This window comes from Halichoerus grypus, chromosome 7, assembly GCF_964656455.1.
Source record: "Halichoerus grypus chromosome 7, mHalGry1.hap1.1, whole genome shotgun sequence".
NCBI lineage: Eukaryota > Metazoa > Chordata > Mammalia > Carnivora > Phocidae > Halichoerus > Halichoerus grypus.
In genome coordinates, this window is record NC_135718.1 from 147635751 (window position 1) to 147648066 (window position 12316).

General features: G+C 43.0%; 1 protein-coding gene across 2 annotated transcripts in view; it reads right to left on the minus strand.

The window, feature by feature from the left end:
* Positions 1–12316, minus strand: part of PBX1 (PBX homeobox 1) — a 282249-nt gene that overhangs the window by 17794 nt on the left and 252139 nt on the right. The gene's annotated exons all lie outside the window — the stretch shown is intronic.

Consider the following 12316-nt stretch of genomic DNA (forward strand, 5'->3'; position numbering starts at 1 on the left):
TGCCATAGGTTCTGGGCTATGGATTCTATTGCTTGAGAATTTTAATTTTAATCACCAGGAATTGCCTCTAGGAAAGGCCAAGCTCAGTAGGACAAGATGCAGAGAGAACCGACATTTATAGCACCAGAAGCTTCCAGAACCCATGGTCTAGATGTGAAGCACCAGGCTAGGTACTTGGTGATCTTCAATAGCAAAAATCATCACAGTAGACAAGGAATGCCGATGGATACTTGCAGGTCTGTTTGCTCACCTTTAATTTTATTGTTGCTGTTACTGTCCTGATGTCTGGTGTTTTACCCCCCTCTGAATTTTTTTTTTTTTTTTGGGGGGGACATTTTAAAAAATGTCCTGATTGTTTTAATAAACTTGATTTAAATAAGATAATGCAAATAAAGTGCCTAGCACATAAGAAGTCAGTGTTAGTTATTAATACAATTATTAAATGTCATTTTAGCCTGTTAATTTTCTATCCTTACCGTGTTTTAATTGTTCTTTAATTTACTGCTTTATACCACTTCCTTATTTTATTACTACTTGATCTGTTTTATAATCTTTGTAAGTATGTTCTTAGCTGATGTTATTTATTTTAACCACTCACCCTAGCTTATTTTATGCTTTAGTGTTCTCTTTAGTAATTGTGTGTCCTAATTGCTTTTAACCTTCACTTTGCCGCTTAACACGCAATTTCCTCATCCTCCTGCCATTCTTATCCTCCTGTCTGCTCCCTCGTAGTTCATTAGTATACTCTTTCTTCCTGATTCCAATTCTCTTCTTTCCCAGCTCTTTTTATCTAAATGTTTATCATGGAACTACAGTTGACACATTTCCTCGCTCTTTTATATTTAATATGTGTCACTCTTTTTTTATATTTAATTTTTTTTTTTTAAAGATTGTATTTATTTATTCATTAGAGACAGAGAGAGAGAGGCAGAGGGAGAAGCAGGCTCCCAAGGAGCAGGGAGCCCGATGCGGGACTCGATCCCAGGACCCTGAGATCATGACCTGAGCCGAAGGCAGACGCTTAACCATCTGAGCCACCCAGGCGCCCTTATATTTAATTTTTTAAATTTTATTCATATTATATTATCCTTGAATTTTGTTACATTTAGTCTTTTATTTATTTTTTAAAAGATTTTATTTATTTATTTGAGAGAGAGAGAGTGTGTGGGCTGGAGGGAGAAGGAGAGAGAATCTGACGTAGACTCCATGTTGAGCGAAGAGCCTCACAATGGTGAGATCACAACCTGAGCCGAAACCAAGAGTAGATCGCTTAACCTACTGAGTCACCCAGGTGTCCCATTACATTTAGTCTTTTAATGGATTAAAAATGCCAAGTGTTCAGTGTCAACAAAGAGGAGGGACTGTCTCAGTAGAAGTCCTACCCAGCAAAGTGAGGTGGTCCCTTCTGTTGGTCTGGGAGAAACTGTGACTTCTGTGGTTGAAACCCTGGTTTCTTCAATGCTAACCTTCCCCCTAAAACCATTATTTAACATGGGTAAGCTATTAAGTTAATAAGCAAAATTTTCCTCTTCTTCCATTTTTCTGTCCCCAAATTAAAAAAAAAAAGGATTTCTCTTGACTTCACACATAGATTCCTCAGACAGTCTTACTGTGTATCTTAATGAACCACCAAATTTCTCCACGAGGAGACACCGGATCTAAAATTTCTGCCCTCTCTCATATGATCACTGGGTCCTTGGATAAGGTGGTTAACCAAACAGGACCCAACAGTGATGTGGTGTAGGCTGTATCCAGGGAAGGGCTTTCTATATAATTTTTAGATTTAATTTTGAGAAGAAAACCCACTGGTCTTAAGCATTCTATATGCCACCCCAAAAGGATACATAATGTAATAGTCATAAGTGAGTTCTCACAGTTCTTTTCCCTATCAGCCAGGCTCTAAAATATTTATTATCAGGAAACATAACGGATTCTCTTGGTGTAAGGTTCTTACCAAGTCCCTTTACTTAACGTAAGAAATAGAGGTTCAAGGCTCCCTCTGGACAAAGGGAAAAACAGAGGCTTTGGAGTCAGACTTGGCTGGGTCCACATCCTGGCTCTATCCCTTTCTGGCTATTTGATCTTGAGTAAACTACTTAATTTCTGAGTCTCTGTTTTCTCAACCATAAAACAGAGAAGAGAGTGTTAACAAAAACACTGGACTAGGGGAGCCTGGGTGGCTCAGTCCCGGTTAAGTGTCCGACTCTTGATTTTGGCTCAGGTCATGATCTCATAGCTGTGAGATCAAGCCCCACATCGCACTCCGCACTCAGCAGGGAGTCTGCTAGAGATTCTCTCTCTCCCTCTGTCCCTCCCCCTGCTCACGCCTCTCTTTCTCTATCTCTCTCAAATAAATAAATCTTACAAAAAAGATTAAAAAAAAAAAAACTGGGCGCCTGGGTGGCTCAGTCGTTAAGCATCTGCCTTCGGCTCAGGTCATGATTCCAGGGTCCTGGGATCGAGTCCCACATCGGGCTCCCTGCTCCGCGGGAAGCCTGCTTCTCCCTCTCCCACTCCCCCTGCTTGTGTTCCTGCTCTCGCTATGTCTCTCTCTGTCAAATAAATAAATAAAATCTTTAAAAAAAAAAAAAGATTAAAAAAACACACTGGACTGTATTAGGATATACACTAAATGTACAAGTTAGTGTTCTTAGTGTGGGTATTGGTAGAAGCTCAGGTTTGCCTCAGAACTTTACACATCGAGTTGGCTGTGCCTTTGCTCTCTTACCTCTCGAAAAGGGCACAGAGGATTCAGTAGTGACACTGGGTCTCTCTACGAATCCCAGCTCTGGCAGGAGAGGGGCCTGGTGCTTCTCTCCTTAGAACCTCACCCTCTTCGATTATCCCCTTAGTCTCGGGGTTGGCCGAAGATGGGGTTGCACACTCCCACGACAGATCACTTCTCTAAGGAGGAACAAAGTACAATTTTGGACTGGTGTGTGGCTTTGAAAAATAATAGGTTTATATAATCTGGGGGAGAAGCTTCAGAACTGGACTTTAAACTAAAGGGGACTAGAGAAGAAAAGGGAGAAAAAGACAGAAGATGGAAGAGGGGGAGATGTAGTATCTTCGAAGTGAGGAAATCCACTATAATTTTCAAATATCATTAGTGTCTATTTTTATGTATTTCAAAAGTCCTTATTATGGCAAAGGGAACATAAGTCCCTTTAAAAGCAGTTATATCAAGTCAGAACTGAAGGCAAGTGTAGAATAAAGCATCTGATTCGATATGCAATGGACTTTTTTGGCTCTCAGATCGAGTGAGGGGGTGAGTGGCAGTGGGGGGCGGGGGGGTGAGGGGGGACATCCGACTGCCTAGAAAAGGACAGATTACTTTGTGGACAACTTTGTGCTCTGTCCTTCTTTTTCCTTTGTTTTTATTTTTGTAAACTACGAGAAAGGGGTAGACACAAGAAGGTGAAGGATAGTAAACTTTTCACAAGTGCATTACATTGGTCAAAACTCAAGAGAATGTACACTTAACCATCTGTATGCTTAATTGCATAAAATTTTACTTTGGAAGAGAAAGAAAACTGTAAACAAATACTGAACACTAGTCAATGACACCCATGCCAGCATGTTTAGTCAGGCAAACCTGTACTGCTATCAATTTACTTCTACAATTTACTTTGGAATGCATCAGAAAAGTAAGCTGGCTCAGCAATGGATAGAAGGACATAGATATGGGTAGACATAGGATGAAATATGGATGCCAGAACGTAGGAGGTAGGCATAGTGGTTTCACTGTGAAATTCTCCCAACTCTTCTGTATGTTGGAAAAACTTTAAAATAAAATGTTGGAAAAAATTTTTTAGAGGTAGTATCCTTCTTGCAAAAACAAACCAAAACAACACAACGTAATTCCTTCTCTTAGGTAAGCCCTAAGCAGCATTCAAATGTGCTTCTTGCTAGAGCGAAGCTTCTCAAACCGAATGTGCTTAGAAATCACTGGGGGATCTGCTTAAAGCACAGTATCTGATTTAACAGTCTTGGTGGGGCTTGAGAGTTTGCACTGCTCACAAGCTCCCCGGTGTTGCCGATGTGGCTGGTCTGCGGCCACGCTCTGAACAGGCTAGCAGGTCAGGGGGGAGGGAACAGCTAAGCAGTGGCCACCAGCAAAGGCCCTGGGCACCTGGGAAATCTGAAACGGAGATGGGACCTCCTATAAGCTCCAAACGGTTTTTAGATGTAAAGAAAGGGTGCAAGATGAGGTCAAAGACATGTCTGGCTTCGGCTTGAAAATTATTAGGTTAGATGAATGGATGGCTGACAGAGTTGACAATTACTGCAAATAGAACCACAATAAATGTGGCATTTATATATTTATATCTTAAACCTTCCCCCATAGTCTTTCATGATTTAAAGCATATGATTATGCTTTAATTTTTAATAAAGAGTTCTATTTACTTTAGGAAAGGCTGATATAGGCAGAAAGCATGTTTCTCTGTGGTCTGTGTTAGGAAGTTTGCTCTGTTTTCACAGCGTGGTCAGTGTCAATACGATCGTCCCACGTTTGGTGGCCCCTATGTGGCTTGGCGGGGAATCTAGAATGGCATTGTACAACATGGCAGCGACTCGCCATGTGTGGCTCTTAAAATTTCAATTAATTCAAATTAGATACAATTACAAATTTGGTTTTTCAGTCACACTAGTCACATTTCAAGTGCTCAACAGCCATGTGGGGCTAATGGTTAACTTATTGGCCAGCACTAAAATAGAACATTTCCATCAGTGTAAAAAGTTCTTTTGGACAGCATGCTTCTACAAGGAAAGACTAGTTTTTGGCACAGTTACTTGTAAAATCTCTAAAAGAATGGCAAATGTCAATCCATGTTTCTAGGCCACTCATATTTTTAGTTGATAGGAATAGGATTATATATGTAAATTCCTCTCACAATGGCCATTCCCAAAATTCTTTAAAATAGTATTAATTTGGCTATATTGGGTGGTATAGACCTTCTGTTTCGGAGAAGCAGGGACGGAATGAGCTAACTCCCAGGCTTTCTAGCATTCTGTGACTCTACTGAGTGCCAAAACCATGTCTTATTGACATCCGTGTGGCCCATGATAGATATTAGAAGGTCATCAATAAACATTTGTATAATAAAGCATTTACTCATTTATTTACTTATCTGGTCAGCTGTTCCAGACTCAAATCGGTCCCACCTTCTGCCTTATTTCTCCATCAAACTGGAGAATAGAAACACTTTGCATTTAGAGATACGGAAAAGAATTTCCCCAAACTCAAATAGAGCCAGAGGTAAGTAGAGATTGTTTTTTAAAAAGTGCCAAATTTAAAAATAACAACTGGATTTTCTAAGACAGAGGTCTAACATGTTATCTGAAAACAAGCTAAGAACATGGAACTCCTTCCCAGAAGGCAAGAAGCCATCAGCAGAAATCGATGCCAACGTTTCCCACAATTAAATTCAGCCGATTTCATTAGCTTAATATTTACTGAGGTCTAGAGGGGCCGTACCACTTTCAGGAGCAACTACAAAAACAAACTGCCCCTTTCAGGTTGTGAAATTTTTCTTTATAGAGCAGAAGGCGGCACCGACTTGAGTCTGGAACATCTGACCAGATCCTCGCCCAAGGAGAGCATGGCTGCAGGGCCAAATCTGGGCCCAACTGGGCAGGGTGCTATAAAGTACCAATACCAGTGAAAACAGCACGATGTACAATTGTCATCTCACAGATGGGACTCTTTTTAAGAACACAAATTTCTCTTTAATTTATAGCTTTGAATTATTACCCTTCCTGTTGTTTCCTAGAAATGGGAAAACACCATGTTTCATAAGCAGAATATGATCCTGGACGAGGCCAGCAGAAAACGGAGTCCTATTAAGGGAAAGTGATTTGTCCACAGTCACACGGGCAAAAAGCAGAAACGGAATATGCGTATGTACACGCACTGTGAATGTGATCACGTCTGGAGTGATCGCATCACTAGGTTTAAGATCAACCAAATTCTTTGTGACTAATTCTACAAAAGGATAAGAAGTCTCCACAAAGGGATATATATTCTTGTAAGCCCACGGTATGGCTTTTTGTGGTGGGAGGAAGGTAGATTTCTCCAACTACTGCTGGTTGGTCTTGAATTCCTCTCTTCTGCTGTGTAACTCACTTCCAGATTCCCTCCTAAACTTCAGAGTTGATTGGCTCCCCTGTTCGAGTCTTCAAGAACAGGAAACCTGATCGCAAAGCACCGAATGAGATTGAAAACTAAAACATGTGCTGTAAAATCATGATTGGCATCAGGATTTTACATCATCTCAGGTCCAGGCTTTCCCCAACCTGACCTAGATATAAGAGGACGTTGCCTTCCTCCCCAAGGTCAAAAATACTATGGATGGCTTATTTATTGAATGGATGGATCGACAGGTGGATGGATGAATACATGAACACATGAATGCATGAGTGTATCAAGATGCCATTGGATGATGTGGCCTCATTTGTTTTCTGTACCTTGAAGGGCTTTCACCTGGCTGCTGGGGAGAAACAATGGATTACATATGAAATTACAATATTGAGATTTTTTTGCTTCTCCAACTATTGTGGGCTCAAAATGTTTTTCAGTTCTCAAATGCTGCGTTGGTATGGTATTAAGTTTTAAAAGCCTCATCAAGTAAGGAGCTAAAGGGGCTTCCTCCATTTTCTTTTGACTCTGCCATAAAGGCAAGCCAGGTTGGAAGCTTCTGAAGGCAGGAGTCCATCTACACCATTGCTGCCACCTTCAAACCCTCCAGATATTAGTTCACCATGTTCAGACCTGTCAATTCTCATCACTCCCTCTACCCCTACAGAGGGCTGTTCACAAGTCCCCAGCTGCGGCATTGGGAGGCACCTGAAGGAAGCTAACTGGGGAGCATATCTGGATATATTTTCATACCTTCAAATTTTGAATTCCACTAACAGAAGAATTAAAACTTCATATAATTAAAATGAGTTTTTAAAGATTTGCATATGAATTTTAATTATCACTCTAACTTCCCAGTCCTACAATTCCACATGTGGCAACATCTTATTAATATATACTTTAAGTGGAAGGAGGTCTCTCAGAAGTAGTTAAGAAAAAATTAAAATGATGGCACGTGGCCAAGTATTACCAAGTAACCCTTCTGATATCCAAGCACCTGCAATGTGTTCACCTCAACAGGATGCTATTTTTGTCCTAATGATTTACAGGTTATTTATTTTCTTAATAAACGTCCTTTTTCCCCCCTTTGCTTAACACAGGAGAAAAGCAAACCAAAACAAAACTACGTATGCTATGGTTTACAAAGCTAAAAGTTTCATCTCTATTTTTCTGCTCCTATAATTATCACAGAGCAACACAGACGAGATGCCTCTGTCATAAACTGACGTTAATGGCACTCTGCCTTTTCAGAGAGAACACTAACACTTTATTTCCATCTTCACTAAAACTCTTGAATAAGAAACATCTTACAGGGGTTTCTATTTATGTTTAAGATTGGCTGGAGTGAACGCACTCCCTCAACTCACATTTGAAAATAATTAAAAATAAAGTGCTTTGCCCCTGAAGAATAATGCTTTCTGCTACCACCTATCTCTGAGAATTCAATGGGAAAGGTTGGTGTAAGGAAAGCTCTTCCTCCTGCCCATTTAGGACCTCAAGATACAATGGGAGGGGAAGCAATGGTGTAGGCTAGAAGGAAGGCCAGAGGCTAAGTCTCTCAAAAGAGTTCTCTAGGGAGTGCAGTCTATGATTGAGTCTGGTGTCCCTGGAGCTGACAGTGAGAACCAAAGATTGTACTTGTAGATCTCTAGATCTAGAACTCTAGATATCCACTCTAGAACTATCCAGCTGAAAGGGAATTTACAGCTTGCTTCTCTGGTAAATTTCACAGATGAAGCAAAAATACAGTGTTGACAGGACTTTATCAAAAGAAAAGGCACAGGAAGGATTTAAGTTTCCCAGTTTCTAGTTGCCTCTACCTCCCACAAGTTTGTCCGTGGAGGTTCCAGTCCCACATCTGGTGGAGACAATGTTATATGGCTACATGGACGGTATCCCACAAACAGGTGTTGACACAGGGATTCTTTTAGGACAAGAGGAGTTCTGCAGAATTCAAAGGGATCATCCTCTTGGCAATATCACCACTACAGAGCTTTATGTATCTAATGCTGATGTGAATCGGATTCTCAGAGAATCTGCACTGGCCAAAAAGTTTAGAAACTTTTTATAAAAAGGAAGACTTGGGGCACCTGGGTGACTCAGTCAGTTGAGCATCCCATTCTTGGTTTTGGCTCAGATCATGATCTTGAGGTCATGGGATCGAGCCCCATGTCGGGCTTTGTGCTCAGCGGGGAGTCTCTACGGGATTCTCTCTCTCCCTCCCCCCCCCACTCTCTCTCTCTCTCTCATAAATACATAAATAAAATCTTTTATAAAAAGGAAGACAAGAAACTTTTTGAATCAGAAACACGATGTATTTGTGGGTTACTAAAGCATTTAAAATAAAAATCATTTCCAGATCTTTACTACTATGTAAGATGTGGCTATTGGTTACTAAATAAATACACTTTCTAAATTCAGTGGCAACTTGTCTTCTCCTACCTAATGTATTCATCAGTCAACATGTTCTGAGCAACTAATGCAGGCATTTAGGAAATATTTAGGAAATATACGGGAGTGGAGGACCCGAAGACCAATTAAGTCTGTCTGTTCACGTATCTGTAATACAAGAGAATGTGTGATAAAGCAGAGAGAAGCAGGGAAGAAGGGCTTAGGAGGATAACCTGGGCAGCCAGGAGGAACTGGCTGTTGGAGCGAAAGTATGATTTTGAGAGTGGGGAGGCATGGGGAAGGTGGCACAGGAATGAAGGACATTTACGTAGATGGCAGCCAGGTGCAAATGTAAGGGGGATGTGCGCAACCAGGTACAGATGAACTGACCATGTTGCCCAGCACCGACATTTTGCCTGGATGTCAGGGGGGTGAGGTAGAAGGGCAGGCAGATCAGGACCAGGGTGCGGGAGACTCTGAGTGTCAGACTTGGGGTCTGATCTTGCTTAGGTAGGCAACAGACAGGTCCTGGTGATTTCTGGGCAAGGAATGGCCGAATTCAGAGGGTGTGTGCAGGAGAAAGGAGACACTGAAGTCAGTAACAGTAATGAGAAAATGATCACAATGGCCAAGCCGATGAACTATTCTAGAACTAGGACAGTGGTAGTGAGAAACGAAAGAGGAGAATAAACGTGAGAGCTGAGTGATCTAAGCCTGTCTGATTGACAGGGAAGTGCAATAACCTCCCTCCATTACTCAGACCCACTCTAACCTGCAAAGTACTCTGCCCATTGTCATCTGAGAGCACAAAGGACTTACGGATATATAATTTCATGCTTGCCGCCGCTAACGAAGGAGGTGTTTAAGACTTGCACAACTCTACATCCTTGTCCAAAGCGTATCTTTCCATCAGAAGAGAAAAAAGTGACAACCGTGTCCTAACCAATCCTCACTAGGAACTGCCTACTGTGAAAACTGCTCACACAAGAGGAGAAAAAAAGGTCAAATTAGAAAGTTATCGCTTGTAACATTTCATCCTGCATTCATGTAGAACCATTTCTGCTTTGCCAAGCCCTTTCCTACTTATTTTCTCATTTTTCCTAAAGCAGCCCTTGGGGTATTAATAAAGTGTGGGAATTACTGGCCCCATTTTATGGAAGAGAGGTATAATGCCTGCCCACAGACACACGGGACCCACCAGGCCCAGAGTCTCCCAGCTCCTCCCGACCTTCCACGCCTTCACCACGTGGGCTCAGTGAAAGGCGAGGAAGTGGTCTGAACTTCATGGGATTTAAAATAGACACTGGTTGGATAAGATATGGGTGCTATGAAAACCCAGCCAGGGGAGCAGATAAAGGCTGCCCAGAAAATGTCCTCCACCGAGTGAAACACAATCCAGAGTCCAGCTGGGAATTCCATTGCTGCCTTGGGTTTATGAATTGTTTATTTTTATTTCTTGGCTCGAACCCTTCATTCCTGCCCTTGTCTCTTGTCATCTCCCTCCTTCCCCCTCTCTTTCTTCTCCTGGAAGCCAGAGCCCGGCTCCGCACATACACACACGGCCGCGTTGAACACCACTGTCTAAAAACACAGCTCGCTCTAAAAAGCTTCATCTCCTGCAGGTGGCACAATTTAAAAATTTAAAATGGACACCCAAGGAACATATCATATCACGATCAGCCTTCGAATCATTTACCCTGCTTATTAAAGACCCAGAAATAAAATAAACACAGTTCCCAGCGGAAAAGAAATGAACACACAATGAGAGATTCTTTAGGTGGCATTTTCAAGCCCAGTTTCTGTGGTGAGCTTATGTAATCAGACGTAACTGTCTGCACACGTCTGGTTACAATCTTCCAGAAATGATTCCCAGCCCACCGGATAGCGTCAGAGGGGTCAGTGTTGACCCCCGCAGAGTCTGAGCGCCACCCTCTTCTGCACTATCCAATTAGGAAGCGAGGATGCCACAGAGCAGAACTGTGAGCCCATTTCCTGCCTACTCGCATAGACTTTCTGCAGCTCATATTCTCCTCCCCACACTCTGGTACTTCCCTCTTGTCTTCCACTTATACAGAGCAAAGCTTTTTCTGGAAAAATCTTTTGAGATAGAAGATGTATCTCAAAATGACTCAGAAAACGCACAAATGCATATGTGCTTAAACTGCCCGCCGCACCCCACCGCACCCCCCCCCCCCCCCCCGACAAGCACAGAGCAACCTCATTCATCTGGGGTCCGTTTTTAAGAACATACTTCTCCACCACAGTATCTTGTGTTTTTCTAAGCGGGCTTCCAGCAAGCCAGCCATTAACATGGTAATTATAATTAGCATAAGCACAAGAAGAGAAGAATGCCTCTGCTCTGGAAAATCCTTTCTGGAAAAGTGACAGGATTGCCCAGAGTACATTCAACAGGGTTAGCTTTGACCTCCTCCATCTCCTGCCAGACAAGGACTTGATAAATATCATACAAATTCAGAGGGGATTCTGCCTAAAAAAGGTAGAAAATAAAGCGCTCCTAATTGGCCGGGGCCTTAAAAAGTCACCAAGACACTCAGGACCTGGTACTTGACTCTTCTCTGACATCCTGACTGAGTAGCTAGCTACGCCATGTTTGAACGCTCTGATGACGCGGAATTCTTGACTTCCAGAGGCAGCCAACCCTTCTCTGGACGACTCTGACTGGGAGAAAGGCTCATCAAAGGTCGAAGTGAGAGGTGTTTCTCTGAATCTTCTACTTAGTGCTCCTATCCTTGCCCCGCTTAGATCACTCATGACGAATCCAATCTTTCTCACAAATAGCATGTCTAAAACTACTATATACCACCCACAGCTTCTCATTTATGGGCTAAGAATTCCTAATTCTTGCAACCAGTCCTCGTGATGAACCTGTTGGTATTCTGTTGATTCCTTCCAGTCTCGCCTGAGTCGTGTCTGATTTGACCAACGCAGGGTCGAAGGAGCCCTCACCTCCCCCACTGCACACACTACCTCAATTAGTATAGACTAGGATGACATTAACACGTCATGCCTGCCTTTCCTTCATCCCATCCCCAATTCATTTGAATCATAACACCAGAAACAAACAAGCACAACAAAATCATCACCATCAATCAACCGCAGTTTTCTTCTATAGTTCTGAGCCAATGGTTCTACTGGAGCCTCCTGCGACCTCTAAAAGCCCAGGAAATGACCCCTGATGTAAAGAACAGCCTCCTTTTCCAGGCTGCCTCTTGCCCTCACTTGCTGTCACCGCTGCTGAGATAGCGGACGATTGATCTGAGAAATCAAGTTGGATTGCTGTCCCAAATCTACATTCGGTTCTCCTTGTGTCTGTCTGATCGATTTCACTCTGTGCGACACAGCTTGTCGCTATGAATTTTCATGCTAGTCAGAAGCCGCCAGCGCGCCCAAGAACGAGGAGAGGGTCCCGGCGCCCCTCCCCGTCCCTTCCACGTCCCCAGCCTTGGCGTTAATTTCTTTCTGGTTTCCGTCCTTAGCCAGACTGGGGAAAGGTGCTTTTTCGGACCACAGACCTGGATGCAGTGGATCTGGGCTACCGGTTTTCCTGCCCGGGGTCCCCGGGCCCTGGCTCGTGGTGACATTTCCGACCGCTGTTGTGTCACCTGTTCAGCAGGCGCCTCTCAGCTGCACGCGAGTGGCCGCAGGTGCCGGGTGGACACTGATTGGGTGTGACAGCCCTCGACGCCAGCTGCCCGCGTGCAGCCTGCCCGTCGTCACTTGCTTGCGGGGAGAACGCCGCCGATGGCATGGCCGATACGGAAACGA